Source organism: Hordeum vulgare, chromosome 1H (genome assembly GCF_904849725.1).
Source record: "Hordeum vulgare subsp. vulgare chromosome 1H, MorexV3_pseudomolecules_assembly, whole genome shotgun sequence".
Classification (NCBI taxonomy): domain Eukaryota; kingdom Viridiplantae; phylum Streptophyta; class Magnoliopsida; order Poales; family Poaceae; genus Hordeum; species Hordeum vulgare.
The window spans coordinates 20,411,574-20,439,561 of NC_058518.1; positions in this window are offsets into that span (position 1 = coordinate 20,411,574).

Consider the following 27,988-nt stretch of genomic DNA (forward strand, 5'->3'; position numbering starts at 1 on the left):
CCTGTATGAACCCAAACGCTTTAATCACCTCATTAAAGCGAATGTTCCAACTCCGAGATGCTTGCACCAGCCCATAGATGGAGCGCTGGAGCTTGCACACTTTGTTAGCACCATTAGGGTCGACAAAACCTTCTAGTTGCATGATATACAACTCTTCCTTAAGGTTCCCGTTAAGGAACGCTGTTTTGACGTCCATTTGCCAAATTTCATAATCATAAAAGGCGGCAATTGCTAACATGATTCGGACTGATTTCAGCTTCGCTATGGGAGAGAAAGTATCTTCGTAGTCAACTCCTTGAATTTGTCTAAAACCCTTTGCGACAAGTCGAGCTTTGTAAACGGTTACATTACCGTTTGCATCAGTCTTCTTCTTGAAGATCCATTTATTTTCTATGGCTCGCCGGTCATCGGGCAAGTCCACCAAAGTCCATACTTTGTTCTCATACATGGATCCTATCTCGGATTTCATAGCCTCAAGCCATTTGTTGGAATCCGGGCCCGCCATCGCTTCTTCATAGTTCGAAGGTTCACCGTTGTCTAACAACATGATTTCCATCACAGGGTTGCCGTACCACTCTGGTGCGGAGTGTGCCCCTGTGGACCTTTGCGGTTCAGTAGTAACTTGATCCGAAGCTTCATGATCATCATTAACTTCCTCTTTAGTCGGTGTAGGCGCCACAGGAACAACTTCCCGCGCTGCGCTACTATCCTGTTCGAGAGGGGGTGTAATTACCTCATAAAGTTCTACCTTCCTCCCACTTACTTATTTCGAGAGAAACTCTTTCTCTAGAAAGGATCCATTCTTGGCAACAAAGGTTTTACCTTCGGATCTAAGATAGAAGGTATACCCAATAGTTTCCTTAGGATATCCTATGAATACGCATTTCTCCGCTTTGGGTTCGAGCTTTTCTGGTTGAAGTTTCTTCACATAAGCATCGCAGCCCCAAACTTTAAGAAACGACAACTTAGGTTTCTTGGCAAACCATAGTTCATACAGTGTCGTCTCAACAGATTTAGACGGTGCCCTATTTAAAGTGAATGCTGCAGTTTCTAATGCGTATCCCCAAAATGATAGCGGTAAGTCGGTAAGAGACATCATAGATCGTACCATATCTAATAAAGTGCGATTACGACGTTCAGACACTCCGTTGCGTTGTGGTGTGCCAGGCGGCGTCAGTTGTGAAACGATTCCACACTTCCTTAGGTGTGTGCCAAACTCGTGACTCAAATATTCTCCTCCACGATCAGATCATAGACACTTGATTTTTCTGTCACGTTGATTCACGACCTCACTCTGAAATTCCTTGAACTTTTCAAATGTCTCAGATTTGTGCTTCATCAAGTAGATATACCCATACCTACTCAAATCATCGGTGAGAGTGAGAACATAACGATAGCCACCGCGAGCTCCAACGTTCATTGGACCACACACATCAGTATGTATTATTTCCAATAAGTCGGTTGCTCTCTCCATTATACGTGAGAATGGAGTCTTAGTCATCTTGCCCATGAGGCACGGTTCGCATGTGTCAAATGATTCAAAATCAACACGCTCTAATAGTCCATCAATATGGAGCTTCTTCATGCGCTTAACGCTGATATGACCAAGGCGGCAGTGCCACAAGTATGTGGGACTATCATTATCAACTTTACATCTTTTGGTACTCACACTATGAATATGTGTAACATCACGATCGAGATTCATCAATAATAAACCATTCACCAGCGGAGCATGACCATAAAACATATCACTCATATAAATAGAACAACCATTATTCTCTGACTTAAATGAGTAGCCGTCTCGCATTAAGCAAGACCCTGATACAATTTTCATGCTTAAAGCTGGTACTAAATAACAATTATTAAGGTTTAAAACTAATCCCGACGGTAGATGTAGAGGTAACGTGCCGACGGCGATCACATCGACCTTTGAACTATTTCCGACGCGCATCGTCACCTCGTCCTTGGTCAGTCTCCGCTTATTCCGCAGTTCCTGCTTTGAGTTGCAAATGTGAGCAACAACACCGGTATCAAATACCCAGGAGCTACTATGAGCGCTGGTAAGGTACACATCAATAACATGTATATCATATATATCTTTAACGTTGCCGGCCTTCTTGTCCGCTAAGTATTTGGGGCAGTTCCGCTTCCAGTGACCCTTTCCCTTGCAATAGAAGCACTCAGTCTCAGGCTTGGGTCCATTCTTTTTCTTCTTCCCGGCATCTGGCTTACCGGGCGCGGCAACAGCTTTGCCGTCTTTCTTGAAGTTCTTCTTACCCTTGCCCTTCTTGAAACTAGTGGTCTTGTTGACCATCAACACTTGATGCTCTTTCTTAATTTCTACTTCTGCAGACTTGAGCATCGAGTACAACTCGGGAATGGTCTTCTCCATCCCTTGCATGTTGTAGTTAAGCACAAAGCCTTTGTAGCTTGGTGGGAGAGACTGGAGGATTCTGTCAATTATAGCATCATCCGGAAGTTCGACTCCAAGTGAAGTCAGACGACCGTGTAACCCAGACATTTTGAGTATGTGCTCACTGACAGAACTGTTCTCCTCTATCTTACAGCTAAAGAACTTGTCGGAGACTTCATATCTCTCAACACGGGCATGAGATTGAAAAACTAGCTTCAGCTCCTGGAACATCTCATATGCTCCGTGTTGCTCAAAACGCCTTTGGAGCCCCGTTTCTAAACTGTATAACATGCCACACCTAACCAAAGAGTAGTCATTACTCCGCGTTTGCCAGACGTTCAGAATGTCCTGGGCTACGGCGGGAGCGGGAGGGTCACCTAGCGGCGCATCAAGGACATAAGCCTTTTTAGCTGCTTCAAGGATGAGCTTCAAGTTGCGAACCCAGTCCGCATAGTTGCTACAATCATCTTTCAGCTTGTTTTTCTCTAGGAATGCGTTGAAATTGAGGTTGACGTTGGCCATCTACAATATTTATAAAGACAAATCTTTTAGACTAAGTTCATGAAAATTAAGTTCATTTAATCAAATTAAGCATGAACTCCCACTTGACATCCCTCTAGTCATCTAAGTGATACATGATCCATGTTGACTAACCCGTGTGCGATCATCACGTGAGACGGACTAGTCACCATGGTGAGCAACTTCATGTTGATCGTATTCAACCATACGACTCATATTCGACCTTTCGGTCTCTTGTATTCGAGGTCATGTCTGTACATGCTAAGCTCGTCGAGTCAACCTAGGTGTTTCGCGTGTGTAAATCTGGCTTACACCCGTTGTATGCGAATGTTAGAATCTATCACACCCGATCATCACGTGGTGCTTCAAGACAACGAACCTTCGCAACGGTGCACACTTAGGGGAATACGTTCTCGAAATTTTAAGAGGGATCATCTTATTATGCTACCGTCGTTCTAAGCAATAAGATGTAAAACATGATAAACATCACAATGCAATCATATAGTGACATGATATGGCCATTATCATCTTCACCCTTTCGATCTCCATCTTCAGGCATCACATGATCACGTCACCGGCGTGACACCATGATCTCCATCATCATGATCTCCATCATCGTGTCTCCGTGAAGTCGTCACGCCAACTACTACTATCACTACTACTATAGCTAACCGTTAGCAATGAAGTAAAAGTAGTAAGCACATGGCGTTGCATCTCATACAATAAATTAAGACAACTCCTATGGCTCCTGCCGGTTGTCATACTCATCGACATGCAAATCGTGAAACCTATTACAATAACATGATCATCTCATACATCATACATGCAACATCACAACTTTGGCCATATCACATCACATGTCAAACCCTGCAAAAACAAGTTAGACGTCCTCTAATTGTTGTTGCAAGTTTTACGTGGCTGATTTGGGTTTCTAGCAAGAACGCCTTCTTACCTACGTGACAGAGACAATGATGATATGCCAAAGCTATTTTCCCTTCATAAGGACCCTTTTCATCAAATGCAATCCGACTAGAGTAGGAGAGACAGACACCCGCTAGCCACCTTTATGCATGGTGTGCATGTCTGTCGGTGTAACCAGTCTCACGTAAGCGTACGTGTAAAGTCGGTCCGGGACGCTTCATCCCACAATACCGCCGGAAAAGAATAAGACTAGTAGCGGCAAGTAAATTGACAAACCAAATCCCACAACTTTTGTGTTCTACTCGTGCATAGAATCTACGCATAGAAAAACTGGCTCGGATGCCACTGTTGGGTAACGTAGCATAAATTCAAAATTTTCGTAGGCATATTCAGATCTTCCTATGGAGAGACCAACAACGAGAGAGGGGTAAGAGAATCTTCATACCTTTGAAGATCGCTAAGCGGAAGCGTTGCAGGAACGCGGTTGATGGAGTCGTACTCGCACCGATGCCGATCTAGGGCCGAACTACGGCACCTCCGTGTTCAACACACGTGCAGCCCGGTGACGTCTCCCGCACCTTGATCCAGCAAGGAGGAGCGAGAGGTTGGGGAAGAACTCCAGCAGCACGATGGCGTGGTGTCGATGGAGAGACGAGGTCTCCCGACAGGGCTTCGCCAAGCACCGGCAGAGAGGAGGAGAAAGAAGGGCAGGGCTGCGCCGAGGGAGAGGGAAAATTCTAATCTCCAATGGCCAAAAGTGCCCACTATATATAGGGGGAGGGGAGAGGGGGTGCCACCCCTAGGGTTCCCACCCTAGGTGGTGCGGCAGCCCCCCAGATGGGAAGTGCGGCGGCCAGAGGGGGGAGGAGGGGGTGGCGCACCACCTGGTGGTCCTTAGGCCCACCTGGCTTAGGGTTTGCCCTCCTTTTCTCTCCCCTGCGCATTGGGCTGAGTGGGGAGGCGCACCAGCCCACCTAGGGGCTGGTTCCCACCCCCACTTGGCCCATCTCACCTCCCGGGGTCGTTGCCCCCTTCGGTGGACCCCCCAGGCCACCTCCGGTGGTCCCGGTACGTTACCGGTGATGCCCGAAACTCTTCCGGTGTGCGAAACCATCCGTCCTATATATCAATATTTACCCCCGGACCATTCCGGAGCTCCTCGTGACGTCCGGGATCTCATCCGGGACTCAGAAGAACTTTCGGTAACCTCGTATAACAATTCCCTATAACCCTAGCATCACCGAACCTTAAGTGTGTAGACCCTACGGGTTCGGGAGACAGGCAGACATGACCGAGACGCCTCTCCGGCCAATAACCATCAGCGGGGTCTGGATACCCATGGTGGCTCCCACTTGCTCCACGATGATGTCATCGGATGAAACACGATGTCAAGGATTCAATCAATCCCGTATACGATTCCCTTTGTCTGTCGGTATAGAACTTGCCCGAGATTCGATCGTCGGTATACCAATACCTTGTTCAATCTCGTTACCGATAAGTCTCTTTACTCGTTCCGTAGCACGTCATCGTGTGACTAACTCCTTAGTCACATTGAGCTCATGATGATGTTCTACCGAGTGGGCCCACAGATACCTCTCCGTCACACGGAGTGACAAATCCCGATCTCGATTCGTACCAACCTAACAGACACTTTCGGAGGTACCCGTAGTGCACCATTATAGTCACCCAGTTACGTTGTGACGTTTGATACACCCAAATCACTCCTACGGTATCCGGGAGTTGCACAATCTCACGGTCGAAGGAAAAGATACTTGACATTAGAAAAGCTTCAGCATACGAACAATACGATCTAGTGCTATGCTTAGGATTGGGTCTTGTCCATCACATCATTCTCCTAATGATGTGATCCCGTTATCAATGATATCTAATGCCCATGATCAGGAAACCATGATCATCTATTGACTAACGAGCTAGCCAACTAGAGGCTTGCTAGGGACACTTTGTGATCTATTTATTCACACATGAATTACTCTTTCCTGTTAATACAATTATAGCATGAACAATAGACGATTATCATGAACAAGGAAATATGATAATAACCATTTTATTATTGCCTCTAGGGCATATTTCCAACAATTCATTCATCGGAAGGCATTTCGACGGCTCAGGCGGTGCTGATCCTGGAGAAGAATTGCCATTACGAGCCTCTGGTACTGAAGTTGGGGGGACTTAAGCGAAAGGTACAGGACATGGGCGAGCTAATGGACGCCCTTACCAGGTATGCTGAGTCGGACGACACCAAGGATCCTGGAGAGGGCGACGACAAATCTGGTACCGCCAGGAAGGGCGAGTTACATAAAGGCCATTCCCAGTTTCAGAACCGGGGCAATAACCACCATGGCGGGCATGGCAAGAAACGACAACAGGAGGGTCCTACGGAATTTGTTGCTAATATTAATACCGACAGCACAAACCCATGCCAGAAGAAGCGGGGCTTTGGTGGGAAGAAACCACGTAACTACCATGAAATGCTTAAAGGCCCGTGCCCGGAGCACGCTACGGCCGAAGGACCGGCAACTCACTCATGGGAAGATTGCTATGTGATGCAAGAATTTCAGGTCGAGGCACTCAAAAGAAGTCAAGGTGGCGAGCAGGGCCAGCGATAGGAGCAAGCCGACGCATCCGGGTCATGCCAGGCCACGTTCGGGGGTTTTCCTAACCAAGGACCACAGGGCGGGTCGCAGCACAATGTTGGCCAATACCAAGTGCATAATCAGCAGTACCATCCACCGGGAATGTTCCAATAGCCCCCCCCCCCCCCCCCCCCGCAAGGAGACCCCCAGCGGCAGGAGGATCGGGGCGGGTTCCAAAATAACCCCAAACAGCTGAACAGCGGGCAGTACCACATGTTCACCACCAACACGTGTAAACGAGATCATAAGGTGAAGCATAGGACTTTCGTAGCTGAGACGGCGCTCCCTCGATACCTTCATTGGTCAGAGCAACCCATTGGATGGAGCCGGGAAGACCATCCACCCCGAGTTGACAACCATGGTGACTTAGCCCTGGTCATGGCTCCCCAAGTGGGGGGATACACCCTCTCCAAGGTCCTCATGGACGGAGGCAGCAGCATCAACATCCTGTATTTCAACACTTTCCGGCGGATGAACCTCTTGGAGAAGGACCTGATGCCATCATCCACGGTCTTCCACGGCATTGTCCCGGTAAGTCGGCATACCCGATCGGGCGGGTTAAGCTTAATGTGGCTTTTGGCATGGAGTCGAACTACAGGAGCGAGTCCCTCCTGTTTTAGATGGTCAAAATCAAGAGCCCCTAGCATGCGTTGTTTGGACGGCCGGCGTATGCCAAGTTCATGGCCCGCCCATGCTATGTTTATCTCAAGCTCAAGATGCCTGGACCCAAGGGCCATATTACCGTCCATGGCGAAAGAAAAATAGCCCAGGAGTGTGAAGAAGGAGACGTGGCTTATGCTGAGTCGGCTTGTGTGGCTGAGGAGCTCAAGTTTCACCAATCCAATGTCAACCCAGCGGACATAACGCCGCTCAAAAGGCCAACCATCGATTATGAGCCGCCGCTCAAGTTTAAACCAACGGATGACACCAAGGTTATCGACTTTACGCCGGGCGACTCCACCAAGCAGTTCACCATTGGGGCGGGTCTCGACCCCAAATAGGAAAGCGCGCTCATCAAATTCATCCATGAGAATCGGGACATCTTTGCATGGAAACCTTCTGACATGCCGGGTGTACCGAGAGAATTCGCTGAGCACCATCTTAACACTGATCCTGCAGTTAAGCCAGTTCGGTAGTACCTTCGCAGGTTTAACGAAGAACGCCGTAAGGCGATCGGTGAGGAAGTAGCTCGGCTCCTTGCCGCTCGCTAACCCGGTCCTACTGCTCAAGAAGAACAGCACCTTCCGCATGTGCATTGATTGCACCGACCTCAATAGAGCATGTCCAAAGGATCCTTTCGCCCTTCCCCGCATTGATCAAATTATTGATTCGACGGCGGGTTGCGAATGTTTGTGTTTCTTGGAAGCCTATTCAGGGTACCATCAGATAAAAATGGCGGTGGTGGATCAGGAGAAGTTAGCCTTCATCGCCCCATTCGGAGCCTTCTGTTACGTGTCCATGCCGTTTAGGCTGAAGAGTGCGGTGGCGACTTATCAGCGCTACATCCAAAGCTGCTTACACAGCCAGATAGGCCATAACGTCCACGCTTATGTGAACGACATCGTGGTCAGATCTCACTGCAAGGAGTCGCTGTTGGAGGATCTTAAAGAAACCTTCGACAACCTGCGTGTTTACCAGATGAGGCTTAACCCCACCAAGTGTGTTTTTGGTGTCCCTGCGGGGAAGTTATTGGGTTTCTTGGTATCAGAACGTGGCATCGAGGCCAACCCGGACAAAATCGAGGCAATTACTTCACTTGGGAAACCAGCCAACGTTAACTAGGTGCAGCGTATGGCGGGTCGAATCGCGGCTTTGAGCCGTTTCATAAGTCGCCTTGGAGAGAAGGCCATCCCTCTCTACCATCTGCTCAAGAAAACCGATCGTTTCGTATGGACAGACGAAGCCAACGAAGCCTTCGAAGCCTTGAAGCGGCAATTAGCTAACCTGCCCGTGTTGGCGGCTCCGGCGAACAAGGAACCTATGCTCCTATACATCGCAGCCAATTCCAAAGCAGTCAGCGTGGCAGTAGTTGTCGAGCGAAAGGAAGAAGGAAAGGAGTACCTCGTCCAGCGACCGGTGTATTTCATCAGCGAGGTCCTCACCCTCTCCAAGAAACGCTACCCACATTGGCAAAAGTTGGTTTTTAGGGTTTTCATGGCGAGTCAAAAGCTAAAACATTACTTCCAGGAACACCCGATCACGGTCGTTAGCTCCGCCCCACTCGGTGGCATCATACAAAACCGAGAGGCTACTGGACAGATTGCCAAGTGGGCCATCGAGCTTGGGTCCCATCAGGTACGGTATACGCCTCGGACAGCCATCAAATCTCAAGCGCTCGTGGACTTCATTAATGATTGGACCGAGTTACAAATCCGTGAGGAAAGACCAGATCTTACGTATTGGACCATCTATTTTGATGGGTTCAGACAGTTGGAAGGCTCCGGGGCTGGAGTGGTGATAATCTCGTCTCATGGTGACAAATTTTGCTATGTCCTCTGACTCATGTTCCCATCTACCAATAATGCAGCAGAATACGAAGCTTTGCTCCATGGTTTGCGACTCGCCAAGGAAATGAACCTCACGCGAGTGAGATGTTTGGGCGATTCAGATCTGGTGGCGTAGCAGGTTTCTGGCACCTGGGATTCACGAGACCCTCTGATGGCAGCTTACATACGAGCTGTGTCAGATGTGGCGAGTCACTTCAATGGCTATCAAGTGAATCACATCGACCGACGGCTTAACGAAGCAGCGGACGCTCTTTCCCGCCTTGGTTCACAACGTAAGCCGGTTCCTCCCAATGTCTTTTTGGATATATTACATAACCCTTCAGTAAAATTGCCTTTGGAGGAAGATATAGCGGTACCAGATCCCGAGTCTCAACTCGTGGCGGCTCTCCATGCTACTCCAGACTGGGTGATTCCCTACATGGCGTACCTCACTAGAGGCGAGTTACCACCCGACAAGTTGTTAGCTCGCCAAATCGTCCGTCGGTGCAAATCCATGGTCATACACAATGGCGAGTTACACAAAAGAAGCACCTCAGGGGTATTTCAAAGATGCGTTTCTTCTGAGGAAGGATGTATGATTCTCAATGAGATTCACGCGGGCGACTGTGGTCATCATGTCGGGTCCCGATCCTTGGTTTCTAAAGCCTTCAGACATGGATTTTATTGGTTGATGGCTGATACGTCTCCAACGTATCTATAATTTTTGATGGTTTCATGCTATTATCTTGTCAAACTTTGGATGTTTTGCATGCCTTTTATATATTTTTTGGGACTAACTTATTAACTCAGTGCCATGAGCCAATTCCTGTTTTTCCATGTTTTTAACCCCTTTCAGAGGAGGATTTTGAACAGAGTCTAAACAGAATGATACTGCCAAAAATATTTATTCGGAACAGAAAAAGATCGGGGAGCCAGAGAATCACGGCAGGAGGCCACCAGGGACCCCACAAACCCTCATGATGCAGCCAGGGGGGCTCGCGGCCCCTGGCTTGTGGGCTCCCTGAGGCTCCTTTGCCCTAGGTTTTGCGCCTATATATTCCCTAAAATTCCATAAAAAATCAAGAGATCATCGAAAGTACTTTTCCGCCGCCGCAAGCTTCTGTCTCCGCAAGATCCCATTTAGGGCATGTTTTGGTGCCCTGCCGAAAGGGGGGATTCGGATACGGAAGGCTTCTTCATCAACACCATGACCTCTCCGATGATGCGTGAGTAGTTCACCATAGACCTACGGGTCCATAGCTAGTAGCTAGATGGCTTCTTCTCTCTCTTGGATCTTCAATACAAAGTTCTCCATGATCTTCATGGAGATCTATCCGATGTAATCTTCTTTTGCGGAGTGTTTGTCGAGATCCGATGAATTGTGGATCTATGATCAGATTATCTATGAATCTTATTTGAGTTTCTTATGATCTCTCTTATGCATGATTTCATATCCTTGTAATTCTCTTCGAGTTGTGGGTTTTGTTTGGCCAACTAGATCTATGATTCTTGCAATGGGAGAAGTGCTTGGTTTTGGGTTCATACCGTGCGGTGACCTCACCCAGTGACAAAAGGGGTAGCGAGGCACGCATCGTGTTGTTGCCATCAAGGGTAAAAATATGGGGTTTTCATCATTGGTCTGAGATTATCCCTCTACATCATGTCATCTTGCTTAAGGCATTACTCTATTCGTCATGAACTCAATACACTAGATGCATGCTAGATAGCGGTCGATGTGTGGAGTAATAGTAGTAGATGCAGAAAGTATCGGTCTACTTGTCTCGGACATGATGCCTATATGTATGATCATTGCCTTAGATATCGTCATGACTTTGCGCGGTTCTATCAATTGCTCGACAGTAATTTGTTCACCCACCGTGATATTTGCTATTTTGAGAGAAGCCTCTAGTGAACACTATGGCCCCCGGATCTACTCCACACCATATTTTCAGCCTTACACTTTTTACTTCGTTGCACTTTCCGCCTTCAGATCTCACTTTGCAATCAATCTTGAAGGGATTGACAACCCCTTTAAAGCGTTGGGTGCAAGCTCTTTTGTGTTTGCGCAGGTACTCTGGACTTGACGAGATTCTCCTACTAGATTGATACCTTGGTTCTCAAATTGAGGGAAATACTTACTGCTCCTGTGCTGCGTCACCCTTTCCTCTTCAAGGGAAAAAACGACGCAAACAAGAGAAGTAGCAAGAAGAATTCCTGGCGTTGCCGGGGAAGGACTTTTGTTGCTGTAGCAACGGCTCACGCAGACGCAGAGGAGATCGTTCACCGATGTGATGGCTGCCAAAATTTTGGACGCTAGATGCATGTGTCGGCTCAGGAATTACGAATCATAACAATCACTTGGCCGTTTGCAGTCTGGAGGCTTGATATGGTCGGGCCCTTCAAGATGTCTTCCACCAAAAAGACTCACCTGTTGGTGGCGATTGACAAATTTACCAAGTGGGTGGAGGCGGAACCAGTTAGCAGTTGTGACGCTGATACGGCCGTCAAGTTCTTGAAGAAACTGAATTTCAGATTCGGTTATCCTCATAGTATAATTACTCACAATGGTACTAACCTATCCAAAGGTGCAATGCAAGAGTTCTGTTCTCTAGAGAATATCCGACTTGATGTTTTCGCGGTTGCGCATCCCTAGTCTAATGGACAGGAAGAGAGGGCGAATCAGGAAATATTGCGAGGGATCAAGCCTCGGCTCATGGTACCTTTGGAATGTACACCAGGATGTTGGGTTGAGAAGTTGCCATCAGTACTGTGGAGAATCAGAACGACTCCAAACCGTTCCACGGGTTTTACTCCTTTCTTTCTGGTCTACGGGGCAGAAGCGGTGTTACCAAGTGACATCAAACATGATTCCCCCCGAGTTGCCGCCTATGTGGTGTTGGAAATATGCCCTAGAGGCAATAATAAATTACTTATTATTATATTTCTTTGTTCATGATAATCGTTTATTATCCATGCTATAATTGTATTGATTGGAAACACAATGCATGTGTGGATACATAGACAAAACACTGTCCCTTGTAAGCCTCTAGTTGACTAGCTCGTTGATCAAAGATGGTCAAGGTTTCCTGACCATAGGCAAGTGTTGTCACTTGATAACGGGATCACATCATTAGGAGAATCATGTGATGGACTAGACCCAAACTAATAGACGTAGCATGTTGATCGTGTCATTTTGTTGCTACTGTTTTCTGCGTGTCAAGTATTTGTTCCTATGACCATGAGATCATATAACTCACTGACACCGGAGGAATGCTTTGTGCGTATCAAACGTCGCAACATAACTAGGGTGACTATAAAGATGCTCTACAAGTATATCCGAAGGTGTTCGTTGAGTTAGTATGGATCGAGACTGGGATTTGTCACTCCGTGTGACGGAGAGGTATCTCGGGGCCCACTCGGTAATACAACATCACACACAAGCCTTGCAAGCAATGTGACTTAGTGTAAGTTGCGGGATCTTGTATTACGGAACGATTAAAGAGACTTGCCGGTAAACGAGATTGAAATAAGTATGCGGATACTGACGATCGAATCTCAGGCAAGTAACATACCGAAGGACAAAGGGAATAACATACGGGATTATATGAATCCTTGGCACTGAGGTTCAAACGATAAGATCTTCGTAGAATATGTAGGATCCAATATGGGCATCCAGGTCCCGCTATTGGATATTGACCGAGGGGTCACTCGGGTCATGTCTACATAGTTCTCGAACCCACAGGGTCCGCACACTTAAGGTTCGACGTTGTTTTATGCGTATTTGAGTTATATGGTTGGTTACCGAATGTTGTTCGGAGTCCCGGATGAGATCACGGACGTCACGAGGGTTTCCGAAATGGTCCGGAAACGAAGATTGATATATAGGATGACCTCATTTGATTACCGGAAGGTTTTCGGAGTTACCGGGAATGTACCGGGAATGACGAATGGGTTCCGGGTGTTCACCGGGGGGGCAGCCCACCCCGGGGAAGCCCATAGGCCTTGGGTGTGGCGCACCAGCCCTTGGTGGGCTGGTGGGACAGCCCAAGAAGGCCCTATGCGCCATAGATAGACAAAGAGAAAAGAAGAAAAAAGAAGGTGGGAAAGAAGAGAAGGACTCCACCTTCCAATCCTAGTTGGACTAGGATTGGAGGAGGACTCCTCCTCCCTTGGTGGCGCAGCCCTTGGGGCTCCTTGAGCCTCAAGGCAAGCCTCCCCTCCACTCCTCCTATATATATGGAGCTATTAGGGCTGATTTGAGACAACTTTTGCCACGGCAGCCTGACCACATACCTCCACGGTTTTACCTCTAGATCGTGTTTCTGCGGAGCTCGGGCGGAGCCCTGCTGAGATAAGATCACCACCAACCTCCGGAGCGCCGTCACGCTACCGGAGAACTTATCCACCTCTCCGTCTCTCTTGCTGGATCAAGAAGGCCGAGATCATCGTCGAGCTGTACGTGTGCTGAACGCGGAGGTGCCGTCCGTTCGGCACTAGATCGGAGCAGATCGTGGGACGGATCGCGGGACGGTTCGTGGGACGGTTCGCGGGGCGGATCGAGGTACGTGAGGACGTTCCACTACATCAACCGTGTTCACTAATGCTTCTGCTGTGCAATCTACAAGGGTACGTAGATTGGAAATCCCCTCTGGTAGATGGACATCACCATGATAGGTCTTCGTGCGCGTAGGAATTTTTTTGTTTCCCATGCGACGTTCCCCAACAGTGGCATCATGAGCTAGGTTCATGCGTAGATGTCTTCTCGAGTAGAACACAAAAGTTTTTGTGGGCGGTGATGTGCGTTTTGCTGCCCTCCTTAGTCTTTTCTTATTTCCGCGGCATTGTTGGATCGAAGTTGCTCGGACCGACATTACTCGTACGCTTACGAGAGACTGGTTTCATCGCTACGAGTAACTCGGTTGCTCAAAGATGACTGGCGGGTGTCGGTTTCTCCAACTTTAGTTGAATCAGATTTGACCGAGGAGGTCCTTGGATGAGATTAAATAGCAATTCATACATCTCCGTTGTGGTGTTTGCGTAAGTAAGATGCGATCCTACTAGATACCCATGGTCACCAAGTAAAACATGCAACAACAATTAGAGGACGTCTAACTTGTTTTTGCAGGGTATGCTTGTGATGTGATATGGCCAACGATGTGATGTGATATATTGGATGTATGAGATGATCATGTTGTAATAGTTAATATCGACTTGCACGTCGATAGTACGGCAACCGGCAGGAGCCATAGGGTTGTCTTTAAACTAACGTTTGTGCTTGCAGATGTGTTTACTATATTGCTAGGACGTAGCTTTAGTAGTAATAGCATGAGTACCACGACAACCCTGATGGCGACACGTTGATGGAGATCATGATGATGGAGATCATGGTGTGACGCCAGTGACAAGAAGATCGTGACGGTGCTTTGGTGATGGAGATCAAGAAGCACATGATGATGGCCATATCATGTCACTTTTGAATTGCATGTGATGTTAATCCTTTATGCACCTTATCTTGCTTAGAACGACGGTAGCATTATGAGGTGATCTCTCACTAAAATTTTAAGACGAAATTGTGTTCTCCCCGACTGTGCACCGTTGCGACAGTTCTTCGTTTCGAGACACCACGTGATGATCGGTGTGATAGACTCAACGTTCACATACAATGGGTGCAAAACAGTTGCACGCGCGGAACACTCGGGTTAAGCTTGACGAGCCTAGCACTCTGCAGACATGGCCTCGGAACACATGGGACCGAAAGGTCGAGCATGAATCGTATAGTTGATATGATTAGCATAGAGATGCTTACCACTGAAACTATTCTCGACTCACGTGATGATCGGACTTGAGATAGTGGATTTGGATCATATACCACTCAAATGACTAGAGAGATGTACTTTTTGAGTGGGAGTTCTTAAGTAATATGATTAATTGAACTAATTGTCATGAACATAGTCTAATGGTCTTTGCGAATTACGATGTAGCTTGCGCTATAGCTCTACTATTTTTATATGTTCCTAGAGAAAATTTAGTTGAAAGTTGATAGTAGCAAACTTCGCAGAGGATTGTCCTCGTTGCTGCGCAGAAGGCTTATGTCCTTAATGCACCACTCGGTGTGCTGCACCTCGAGCGTCGTCTGTGGATGCTGTGAACATCCGACATACACGTTTCTGATGACTACACGATAGTTCAGTACAAATTACTTAATGGCTTACAAGCAAGGCGCCGAAGACGTTTTGAAACGTCACGGAACATAAGAGATGTTCTAAAAAGATGAAATTGTGATTTCATGCTTGTGCCCTTGTTAAGAGGTACGAGACCTCTGACAAGATTCTTTGTCCACAAAGTAAGGGAGAAAAGCTCAATCGTTGAGCGTGTGCTCAGATTATCTGAGTACGACAATCGCTTGAATCAAGTGGGAGTTAATCTTCCAGATGAGATAGTGATGGTTCTCCAAAGTCACAGCCACCAAGCTGTGAGAGCTTCGTGATGAACTATAACATATCAAGGATAGATACAATGATCCTTGAGCAATTCGAGATGTTTGACACTGCGAAAGTAGAAATCAAGAAGGAGCATCAATAGTTGATGGTTAGTAAAACCACTAAGTTTCAAGAAAGGCAAGGGCTAGAAGGGATACTTCATGAAACGGCAAAACAGTTGCTGCACTAATGAAGAGACCGAAGATTAAACCCAAACCCGAGACTAAGTGCTTTTGTAATGAGGGGAACAGTCACTGAGGCGGAGCAACTCTAGATACTTGGTAGATAAGAAGGCTGGCAAAAGTCGAAAGAAGTATATTTGATATACATGATGTTGATGTGTACTTTAATAGTACTCCTAGTAGCACGAGGGTATTGGATACCGGTCCGGTTGCTAAGTGATTAGTAACATGAAATGATAACTACGACATAAAAGGAGACTAGCTAAAGGCAAGGTGACGATACGTGTTGGAAGTGTTTCCAAGGTTGATATGATCAAAGCGTCGCACACTCCCTCTACCATCGGGATTGGTGTTAAACCGAAATAATTGTTATTTGGTGCTTGCGTTAAGCATGAACATGATTGGATCGTGTTTATTGCAATACGATTATTCATTTAAAGAGAATAATGGTTACTCTATTTGCTTGAATAATCACCTTCAATGTTTTATTGAATCTCAATCGTAGTGTTACACATGTTCATGATATTGGTGCCAAAAGAGACGAGGTAATGATGATAGTACCACTTACTTGTGGCACTGCCGCTTGAGTCATGTTGGTATAAATTGCATGAAGAGGCTCCATGCTAATGGATCTTTATACTCACTTGATTTTGAATCACTAATGACATGCAAATCATACCACATGAGCAAGGCCTTGTTTTCATTGAGATGAAACAAGATAGTAACTTGTTGGAAGTGATACATTTTGATGTATGCAGTCCAATGGGTCCTGAGGCACGCAGTAGATATCATTATGTTCTTACTTCAATGACGATTTGAGTAGATACAAGAGTATTTACTTAATGAATCACAAGTCTGAAATATTGAAAAGTTCAATTCTGTTTTGGATTGAAATTCGTCATAACAAGAGGATAAACTGTCTACGATATGATCATAGAAATGAATATCTGAGTTACGAGTTTTGGTACGCAGTTAAGACAATGTGGAAATTGTTTCGCAGTTCATGCCACCTGGAACATCATAGTGTGATGATGTGTCTGAACGTCATAGCCACACACTATTTGGTATGGTGCATGCTATGATGTCTCTTATCGAATTACCACTATCGTTTATGGGTTATGCATTAGAGACAACCGCATTCACTTTAAATAGGGCACCGCGTATTTCCGTTGAGATGACACGGTATAGATTGAGGTTTAGAGAAATCTAAACTGTCGTTTCTTGAAAGTTTGGGGCTTCAACACTTATGTGAAAAAGTTTCAGTCTGATAAGCTCGAACCCAAAGCAGATAAATGCATCTTCATAGGATATCCAAAACAGTTGGGTACATCTCCTATCTCAGATCCGAAAGCAAAGTGTTTGTTTCTAGAAACGGATTCTTTCTCGAGGAAAGGTTTCTCTCGAAAGAATTGAGTGGGAGGGTGGTAGAACTTGATGAGGTTATTGAACCATCACTTCAACCAGTGTGTAGCAGGGCACAGGAAGTTGTTCCTGTGGCGCCTACACCAATTTAAGTGAAAGTTGATGATAGTGATCATCGAGCATCGGATCAAGTTACTACAAGCCTCGTAGGTTGACAAGGTCGCGTACTACTGCAGAGTGGTACGGTAACCCTGTCCTGGAGGTCATTTTGTTGAGCAACAGTGAACCTACGAGTTATGGAGAAAGCAATGGTGGGCCCAGATTCCGACAAATGGCTGGAAGCCATGAAATCCGAGAGAGGATCCATGTATGAAAACAAAGTATAGACTTTGGAAGAACTACTTGGTGGTCATAGGACTATTGAGTAAAGATGGATTTTAAAAGGAAGACAGACGATGATGGTGATAAGTCACTATTAAGAAAAGCTCGACTTGTCGCAAAGATGTTTCCGACAAGATCAAACAGTTGACTATGATGAGGCTTTCTCACTCGTAGCAATGCTAAAAGTCTGTTAGAATTATGTTAGTAGTTGATGCATTATTTATGAAATATTGCACATAGGATGTCAAAACATTGTTTCCTCAACGGTTTCCTTGAGCAAACATTGTATGTGATACAACCAAGAGGTTTTGTCGATCCTAAAGATACTAGCAAGTATGCAAGCTCCCGCGATCCTTCAATGGACTGGTGCAAGCATCTCGGAGTTGGAATATACACTTTGATGAGATGATCAAAGATTTTGGGTTTGTACAAGGTTTATGAGAAACTTGTATTTCCAAAGAAGTGAGTGGGAGCACTATAGAATTTCTGATAAGTATATGTGGTTGACATATTGTGGATCAGAAGTAATGTAGAATTTCTGTAAAGCATACAAGGTTGTTTGAAAGGAGTTTTCAAAGGAGTACCTGGATTGCGCTACTTGAACATTGAGCATCAAATATCTATGGAGATAGATCGAAAGCGCTTAATAGAAGTTTCAACAAGATGCGTGCCTTGACAAGTTTTTTGAAGGAGTTCAAAATAGATCCGCAAGGAAGGAGTTCTTGGTTGCGTTGTGAGGTGTGAATTTGAGTAAGACTCAAAACTCGACCCCGGCAGAATAAAGAGAATAGACGAAGGTCGTCTTCTATGCCTTGGGCGTAGAATCTGAAGTATGCCATGCTGGGTACCGCACCTGATGTGTGCCTGGAATCAAAGTCTGTTGAGAGGTACACAGAGTGATCCGTGATTGAATCACTAGCAGCGGTCAAAATTTATCCTTAGTAACTGATGGACTAAGGAATTTTTCTCGATTATGGAGGTGGTTAAAGAGTTCGTCGTAAAGGGTTACGTCGATGCAAGCTTTGACACTAATCCGAATAACTATGAGTAGTGATACGGATTCGTATAGTAGAGTAGATGTTTGGAGTATTTCCGAATAGCACATAGTAGCAGCATCGTCTATAAGATGACATAAAGATTTGTAAAGAACACACGGATCTGAAAGTTTCAGAACCGTTGACTAAAACCTCTCTCACGAGCAAGATGTGATCAGACCCCATAACTATATGGGTGTTGGATTCGTTGTATATTGACCGAGGAGTCTCTCGGGTCATGTCTACATAGTTCTCGAACCCGCAGGGTCAGCACACTTAAGGTTCGACGTTGTTTTATGCGTATTTGAGTTATATGGTTGGTTACTGAATGTTGTTCGGAGTCTCGGATGAGATCACGGATGTCACGAGGGTTTCTGGACTGGTCCGGAAACGAAGATTGATATATAGGATGACCTCATTTGATTACCGGAAGGTTTTCGGAGTTACCGGGAATGACGAATGGGTTCCGGGTGTTCACCGGGGGGGGCAGCCCACCCCGGGGAAGCCCATAGGCCTTGGGGGTGGCGCACCAGCCCTTGGTGGGCTGGTGGGACAGCCCAAGAAGGCCCTATGCGCCATAGATAGAAAATCAAAGAGAAAAAAAAAGGGAGGTGGGAAAGAAGAGAAGGACTCCACCTTCCAATCCTAGTTGGACTAGGATTGGAGGAGGACTCCTCCTCCCTTGGTGGCGCAGCCCTTGGGGCTCCTTGAGCCTCAAGGCAAGCCTCCCCTCCCCTCCTCCTATATATATGGAGCTATTAGGGCTGACTTGAGACAACTTTTTCCACGGCAGCCCGACCACATACCTCCACGGTTTTACCTCTAGATCATGTTTCTGCGGAGCTCGGGCGGAGCCCTGCTGAGATTAGATCACCACCAACCTCCGGAGCGCCGTCACGCTACCGGAGAACTCATCCACCTCTCCGTCTCTCTTGCTGGATCAAGAAGGCCGAGATCATCGTCGAGCTGTACGTGTGCTGAACGCGGAGGTGCCGGCCGTTCGGTACTAGATCGGAGCGGATCGTGGGACGGATCGCGGGACGGTTCGTGGGACGGTTCGCGGGGCGGATCGAGGGACGTGAAGACGTTCCACTACATCAACCGCGTTCACTAATGCTTCTGCTGTGCAATCTACAAGGGTACGTAGATCGGAAATCCCCTCTCGTAGATGGACATGACCATGGTAGCTCTTCGTGCGCGTAGGAAATTTTTTGTTTCCATGCGACGTTCCCCAACATGTGGAGCAGAACAATGAGTTGGCACGACAAGACTCGTTGGACGCTTTGGAGGAGGAACGTGACTTGGCCGCGTCACGATCGGCGATTTACCAACAGGACTTGCGTCGTTACCATAGTCGTTGGGTCAAGAGCCGAGCTTTCCAAGAAGGCGACTTGGTGCTCCGTTTGATTCAAGATCATACCGGTATGCACAAGCTATCACCTCCATGGGAGGGGCCATTTGTCATCAGCAAGAATCTTTGGAACGGCTCATACTATTTGTTGGATCTTCGCCCGGATTGGCCAACTACAGAGGTTGAGACAACTCGTACCTGGAATATAGCCCATCTGCGGCCTTACTACACTTAAGAGCCATGAGCTCCCTCTTTTTTCTTTATCAGTTTTTTGTAGTCCATGAATTATGAAAGCAATAAAGCCGGCACCCACAAATTTCGGGGTCCTTTGCTGTTTCAGCTTCTGAAAGCATGAGTCTTTATTGTTCTATAAGTCGTCCAAATATGGACGCTATAAAAGTCAAAGAGCGTAAGTCGCCATGCTGCACTTGCTTCAAAACTGGGCTTTGATAAAAGCCAAAGAGGACCAATGTTGCCGCGTCGCACGGTCCAAACATAGGCGTCTTATATGGTTTTGAGAATTAAGTCGGCTTACTTGGGGGCTACTAGTCCCCAAGTTGTTTTACAGTAAGAGCGTATACGCTTCTGTAATCCTATGCCTGGTTTCCTAAACCATAGGTCACTTGGGGGCTTCCACTCATTGAGGCCAGCCTGAATACCCTCTTGGCTAGTGAAAAATTACCGCATTACAAATGGTTATACTGGACTGTGTGTTGAACAAGTCGCCACGTGGACCTATGTACTCAAGGCGAGTCAATCCGTTATTTGGACACTGAACTCGCCTTGGTTAAAACATAAAAGTTACCGGCCAGAGTCACACATGGAAAATAGAGAAACCATTGGTTCATTGAACCCGCTGCATAGAAGCTTGAGTCGCGCCTGATCAGCCGGTCTAAAACAACAAGGCTTTTTTGCAAAAGCTTCTTACGGGTAACAGTAGAGTTTTGCAAACTCGTCTTATCCTATCGAAACTCACCGAGTCGATAAATTTTTTACTTTGAGTCGGCTTTGATTATAACTCGCCCCGGCTCATATTGTTCGCCGTAACCCGGGGGCTAATTTATTTCTTGCCATATCCCGGGGCTAATTTATTTTTTGCCATGATCCAGGGGGCTGGTTCATTTTTGGCCATGCACTTACTGACTTGGCTGCTGTTTTTCCTAAACACACCAGGAATTTCTTTTGAGACATTCCATGGCTTATCAAAAAAGTTACAGGCGAGTCATGCATAAGATCCAAGGATTACCAGTGGTTCCATCCAAAAAACAATACGACATGTTTGGTGTTTCACACACACTAGCAAGACTATTACATGGTTCGCAGGGCCAGAAAGGGTGTCATCCCCCAGTAAAGGAAGGATCCATGGGCGAATCAGGCCGTCGTCGAGTCGCCTTGTCGTGAGCTCTCTCCGCCTTCGGTTCGTAAATCGCCCAGCTTCCAATTACACTTGGTCAAGGCGATGAACTCGTCTTCATCATCAAGGAAGATAGATAGGTCCAAGTCAAGATCAAAAGGATTTTTGGGACGACTAGGAACCACGCTAGCAGTTTCATATGCAGGAGGCGTCACCTTCTTTTTGTTCTCGTCATAGGCGGCTTGGTATTTGTTCAGATCTAAGCTGGCTGCAAGTTGAGTCGCCGCATAGCGAGCTTCTACGATGGTTCGGTGATAGTCCACCTCGGCGAATTCTGACCCGTCATCTTTCAGCTCGGGGTAGCCGGCGACTATTTCTTCGGTTTTGAGCTCCAGGGCATAAGCCAAGCACCGACTCAGGGTGTTCAACACTCCCTTTCGGGCGACTGATCTTTTTAACTCCTCTATCTGAGGAGGCAGCGTAGACAAGAAGCCAATCATCTGCTTGATGGTCATTACTGGTCCCTTGTTGCCCATCACTGCCTTGATCGATAGCACACCCCCGGTGTATAGCTGCTCAGCAAAGGTGTATGTGAATGGCCCGGGTGTTGCAACAGGACAAAAACAATTATAATCTCCAATGTTACTGATCACATTATGTCTATAAATTTTAGGACATTTCTTGAAATGCATGTAAATTTTTTTGAATTAGCAAACATTTTTTCAATTGCTCTCAAAAAAATAATACACAAACTTTATTTTTCAAAATCATGGAATTTTATTGTTTTCACCAACATTGTTCTCAAAATTATGCACATTTTTCTGAATATATGAATATTTTTACAAAAATCGCGAACATATTTTGAATTCATAATTATTTTATGTTTTCTTCAAATTTTTATTTCAAAATTCTAAGTTTTATAAATTGCAAAAAAAAAAAATCAAAGTTCTAAATTAGTTAAATTAAAAAATGGAACAGAAAAATGAAAATAAAAAATGAGACTAAAAACAGAGGTACGAACTGTTTTTAAGATTTTTACACGTAATTTTGTTTTAAATCATTGAATTTTTTATTTTATGGACATTTTCTTGAAATTTAAACATTTTTCTGTTTATGCAAACATTTTTCAAAACTACTGAGTAGTTTTTGAATTCTTGGAAAAATTATGTTTTTTTTGAATATTTTATTTCGAAATCTCAGTTTCTTAAAATTAAGAAAAGTTATTTGAAGCTCTAAATTATTTAAAGTAGAAAAACAAAATGGAACTGAAAATAAAAATTAAAAACTAAACTAAAAAAACAGACGCCCATGCATGGGCCGGGCCAAACAAGTGTGCTGCATCTTTTTCTAATGCCCAGAGCGTAATATAGGAGATGCCCACGCATGGGCCGGGCCAAACAGGTGTGCTGCATCTTTTTCCAACGCCCAGCTCGAAGATTTTCCTGTTTGAAACATTCTCTATGACTTATAGGTGGCATTGGTGGGTAATTTTAGCCAACTTTAGGGGCAATTTGAATGACGTACGACAGAAGCAATATTTTCTTTATTAATAGGTAAGAAGCAGGCAGTCGTCCGGAAGATTAACGGCTCGTGCACCTGCAAAGGGTAAATCAGTATTAGATAGTTTTTGATTCCAGATTAGTTAGTCAAACAAGTTAAAGGATAACGCTTACCAAACATGGGGACTGTCATATTGGATACATGCTTTTTTAAGACGGTTAGCTCTTGCTGGGCGTCTTCCAATTTCTCCTTAGCCTCCTCAGTACGCTTCAGGATGGCGGCTTGATCGGCCTTGGCTTTCTTCTCATGTTTTTTCTCGTCAGTTTTCATCTTCTCTAGCTCAGCCTGCAGTAAGTGGAACTTCGTCTCCAACTCAGAGTGGGCATCCTGTTGTTCAGCCAGATTTTTCTTTAAGTCGGCTACCGCGCCGACTCAGTCTGTGCCATAGACTCCTGCACATCAAATTTGGGGAGACAAGTTTCAGAATTATTGCCAGCGATACTCCTGATACTTGGGGGCTAATGTATGATTTTTATCAAAAATCATACCGTATGCAAGACCCGGCTCATCTTCCTAAAGATGACACGGCCCTTGGTGGCTACAGGTTGAAATTTTTTCTTTAAATCCTAGACCCGGCTCATCTTACTAAAGATGACCCGGCCCTTGGGGGCTACAGGTTGAAATTTTTTCTTTAAATATAAGACCCAGCTCATCTTCCTAAAGATGACCCGGCCCTTGGGGCTACAGGTAGATTTTTTTTTCTAAATACAAGACCCGTCTCATCTTCATAAAAGGTGACCCAGCCCTTGGGGGCTACAGTTTGGAGATTTTTTCAACTACAAAGACCCGGCTCATCTTTCAAAAAGATGAGCCAGCCCTTGGAAGGCTAATGGATGCAGGAAAATATATCAACTTACCTCATGTTTGGTCCTCATAAGATGGAGCAAGCTCTTGTTCAGTTCAAAATCCCTCTCCAGATGACTTGTGAAGCCGGAGCAAAGCTGATCGAATTCCACCTTCTCATATTGGGGGAGCTTGAGGGGTTCTATGCCTTCATCAGGGGAAAGGCGAGTTGCCTTGGAGGTATGTTTGGAAAGCACGGCAGTTGGAGGAGTGGAGTAACCAACGCTAGTGACCACGACGTCTGGATCGTCAGTCGCCTTGAGAGGGCTTGGCGGGTTACTCTGACCAGCTGTCTCCTTCAAAATGACGGGCGAGTCATCCCGGGTATCAGGAATATCGCCCGCAGGAATATCACAAGCCGCCGTTTGTTCCTCGTCAGTCTCAGGAACAGAGGTGCTCGTGCCTAAGGCATCAGATGTTCGGAGAACAGAAGGAGAGTCGCCGGTTTTTCTTCTCTTTGCTTGTGCCCTGCGACAAAAGCACCAAGATTAAAAGCACATATCATTGTTTTGGAAAGATTGGGTTAACAAAGAAGACTTACCCTTGCACACGAATCATCGGCGGGAGAGCAGATATGGCCGAGTCGCCAGATGTCGGAGGAGAAGTCTGACAGAACAAAGACTTGAAATTCACAAAGTGGCGAGTCATATTTCACACGACAAAGGGTATAATAAAACAAGAATGTACCTCGCTGGCGGGTCTTGCGTGAGGGGGTAAATCTTGCTTTCTTCAAAAGGAAATCAGGGTCCATATAAGCATGAGGGTGAGACATGGGCACTTTTCTGCAGATCCGCCTGGCTGGTCTAGGGGAAGGAGAAGGTGAGTCGGAAGAAATGAAAATTACCTCGACTGCGTCATTCTTGCTCTCATCATCGTCGCCCTACACATAAGGATGTATGGTGTAAACTTAAGTCGGAACACATAGACAAGGAGCAAGGGAAAAACCTTACCTCTGAATGTGCCTCGTCCGCGTGTGAGTCGCCAACAAAAGATGAATCATTTGTGGCGGTTTTATTTTTGCTCACCGTCTTTTTATTTTTTGGTGGCACCTTGGTGGACTTCGGGGTGGCCGCTTTGGGTCCCCTCCGCCAAAACACATCGGTTTTCTGATGGATGGAGGCAAATCTTAAGCCACGAACGTTGTTAAGCATAAATAAGACAAAGGGCGGCTTGGATTCTTACTGGTGGCACCGGTTGGCGTGGCAGAAGGCTTTAAGTCCAATCTTGGCGCATTCTTCCAAAGACTCGCCGGTCAGTTTCTTGATGACTCTGACAATTTCGCTCTCTCAGAGCTTGCGGCGACTGACGCGCTGTGGATGGTCTACTGTGTCGTCGTAATCATACATCAGCCCGTCATGGAGACTCAGGGGAAGGATGTTCCATTCTATCTAGCAGCGGAATAGGTCGATCCCGATGAGCCCGTTGTTGTTCAGAAATTTCAAATCAGAGAAGATTGGGATAAACTCCGGTTCTTCTTCTTTTGTGAGCTTATCAGGAAATTTGAAGTCCATGGGCAGGCGGTCTGCTCTGAAGCCCGGGAGAGGGTTTTCGCCTGGTGGAGAAGTGTCTCGGCAGTAGAACCATGACTCGGCCCAGCCTTTGGGATGGCTAGTCAAAAGAACTATTGGGAATCCACGTTCATGGCGTCTCTGGATGTTGACTCCTCCAAGCTCGTGGTTGGGACCGTTGGGAAACTTGATCTAGCGGTTAAGATGGAAAAAGTTCCAGAATAAGGGGATCATGGGTTCTCTCTGCAAATATACTTCGCAGAAGACCTGGAACTGGCACAAGTTGCTGATGGAGTTGGGTTCTAGATCTTGAGGATGGAGGTTGAGGAAATGCAGGACGTCCCGGAAGAACTTTGACTCGGGCGGCTTAGAACCATGCTCAAGATAATCGGTGAAGATTACTACTTCTCCTGGAGCGGGGTTGGGGTCAACTCACCCGAAGCGGTTCTCCAACCAATGGTTTCCTTACTGTCAAGGAGACCCGCCTTAATGAATTTCTCAAGCGTGGCATCGTCGACTTTGGTTGGCAACCAATCACACTTCATAATGGACATGACTACAAAAAAAGAGGGGAACGAGGCGACTCAGTAACAGACTATTCATGTTCTAACCCACCGGTATGGACCTACGATGTTCGTACAAGATTTGGTAACCCGCCAAATGGGTGACGTACATCGTGACCCGTTATTTGGGCGATCTACGGGTGTATCTTCAAAGGTATTCTAACTCGCCCTTCGGACTGGAAGAGAAGGTGTTATGGCTGTAGTAATGAAACCAAGTCGCTATGAAGACTGAAGCTAAACGGCGGCTCTCAGAAGTGTTCTTTTCCTTAGTGATATTCTCAACAGATGAACAAACATGTTTCTATAGATAGGCAATAAATTGTGGATCTACAAATGGATCAAAATATAAGGATATTGCCTAGAATAATGGTGATGAACTATGCACATTACGCAGATACAGTGTTGGTCAGCAGTATGTAAGTCTAAACTGGCAAAAGGACATGATTAAATGGCCGAAGCCTGTTACTACCTAAGGCCAATCACGAGAGCAAGGAACGAATCTAAGGCAGTTAAGGGTGTTCATCGCATTATGAAGCTAGCTCGCAAGAGGCTACGTCATGGCGTTCTCGGCCTAACCCTAAGTGGGGGAAGATGTGTACCTGTGAACAGGAGATCGCCGTCGGGGACGAATGCTCGGTGCTTCGTGTTCCTTGGCGCCCGGAAGGTCGCAGTCGATGGAGAAGCTCTAGTTGCCGGAGACGATGTCGGGGCACTGGAGCTTGGAGACGACGTCGGGGTGCTGGCGCTCGGAGACGAAGTGCGCGGGGAAGATGAGGACAAGATGGAGGTTGGTGACGGGGTTTCTTTCCCCCCATTTCCCTTGTTATTTAAAGGGCAAAAAATAAAAATCGAGGCTGTCGAGGCAGAAATCGAGGTGACAAGTCAGAGATGGCGATGATGGCGCCTAGATTTTCGGGATAAGCAATTATGAACAAAAGATCAGTTGACGGTTACGGTGTTAAGAGCCCTGGAACTAAGGGGACGAGGCGACACCATTCAGTATTACATGGCGACTCAGGTCAAGTATGATGGATGGCGACTTAACATTCGTCGAGGGTCAGAAATGAGGAGAGTCGCCCGAGTAGATAGGAGATTATTGACATGAATGAATTTAGGACAATCTGGGACGTAATGTTGGGGATATTACCTATGGGTAACCCGCCCTTAATGGGTCGGATCACCAAAGGGGCGACTCACTATTGGCTGCGCGTCCCGTGGCCCAGGAACTGAAGGGCGGTTCATAAGGTCGTGCGGATGATGGAATGTCAAGAAAGTTCCTGATCGTGGAGAACACGGCGACTTAGAGATAAGGAAAGCTACGAAGAGTAGAATGGCAGGACTTTGTAAACCCTAGGGCCTCGACCTATATATAAAGGCGAGTCCCAGGGAGAGGTTAAGCGAGTTAGAGATAATCGAGAGCTAGGTCAAGCGAGTTACGCCCTCCTTGTAATCGAAACCACCATTAATCCACACAAAGCAGGACGTATGCTTTTATCTCCTCACGAGGGGCCGAACCTGGGTAAATCTGAGTCTCGCTTTCGCTCACCCCCTTCGAGTCGCCACCAAGGTGCGATGGCTCCATCTCTAAGTCCTTTCACGCGGACATCTGTCGTGATAAAACCACGACTGGTTGTTTGGATGTATGGATTATGGTTGTGTTAGGGTTAGGGTAAGATGGAGTTAGGATTATGTATGTTTGTATGTTTGGATGCTAGGAATAGGTATTTTGTAGATGTTAGGATGTTAGTATTTGGATGATTGCTTATAGAAAATATTGTGTGTTGTGTTGTTTAGGGATGGGAAGAACATGTGTTTATGCTCATCACGTGGATAAGGATGCCTTTTTAAAAGGTAATATTAATCCGGACCCGGATGAGCTTGATATGGTGTTCGATTTATGTTTTAGCTATGATGAATTGTTGGAACAAGTCCGAAAGGATTTGAATTGGATGGGCCCAAGTGATGTTGTTGAGTTCGATAGTAGGCATAATGTAGGATTCGGAATGCACATTCGTTGGAAGACCATGCGTGTCAATTTCGAGCAACGTTGGCTTGCATACAAGGAGATGGTAGCCGAATCACTAGACAAGGCTCTAGAGTTATTTGCCATAAAAATAAATGTTCCTAACTTGCACTTGGATTTGAACCGGGTTACCTTGGTGAAGCAAGTCCTCCACGCATCAACGAAGAGGCCAACATTAAACCTCTTTCAGCACAACAATCGAGTATCCAACATGAGCCAACAATCGAGTATCCAACATGAACCATTGCTAGAGGAGAATGATGAGCATGATGATGATGAGAATGATGATACTTTTCTCCATGACAATCGCCTTGGTGATTTGGACACATATAATTTGCAAGAGATAATGGACCAT